Below are 885 nucleotides of genomic sequence, written 5' to 3' on the forward strand. Positions count from 1 at the left end.
TTAGTTGGTTTTTATCAGACTCTAGACTTGTATTTCATTATGTAGAGGCTGAGTGCCTTAGTGAGATTTCATTTGACTTATTATGTTGAGGTTTATTTCAGACTCAGAGATATTTTTATTTTATTTCAGTTGGGCTCATTTATTAATTATTCTTATATTTTTTCTGTGCATATCTAATCTTGTACTATTTCTATTATTTGTCTGTTTTGTACCTTCACCTATTTATTGACTCTTCTAGAGAGATAGTGACTGTGATGGTGAAACATGTCGTAGTATGGTATTGGTGCTCGGCAGGTTTGACAATCCGGGTTTCACCTTGGACTGCAGCATTATGTGAACCCTGGAGCATCACAACTCATAATCAACAAGATAGAAAACAACCACAATCAAGAAGAAAGAACACTGAGATTAACGTGGTTCGATCGACCAACTTCGTCCTACATCGACGGGGCAACAATATGAGAAATTCACTATGTATCAGGAAGAACTACAGAAGAAACCACTCAACTCTCGTATCTCAACCTTACATACATAATCAACTCTCATATTCTCTCTAAGGCTCTCTCCTTACAATTTTTTGAACGGACAAAGACTGTGAACCCCTCTTCCAATGATGTATTCTTTTGCACGGACAAAGACTACGAAACTCTCTCCTCTCGCACAATATTTTTAAATCAGGTTATGCCCTCTGCTAACCCTAGATTACAAGAATATTGGCTCTCTCTTATCTGCTTTGTTTTTTCTCCAATAATAAAAGAATATATATATATAGAAACCAAAACCCTATCTCTAGCCTAACTTCCTAATTAGAATAGAATTCAAACTCCTAATCATGATGAGACTCAATCTCCTAATCATGATAGATCTCTAACCCTATCTAATTCT

Source organism: Asparagus officinalis, chromosome 7 (assembly GCF_001876935.1).
Source record: "Asparagus officinalis chromosome 7, Aspof.V1, whole genome shotgun sequence".
NCBI lineage: Eukaryota > Viridiplantae > Streptophyta > Magnoliopsida > Asparagales > Asparagaceae > Asparagus > Asparagus officinalis.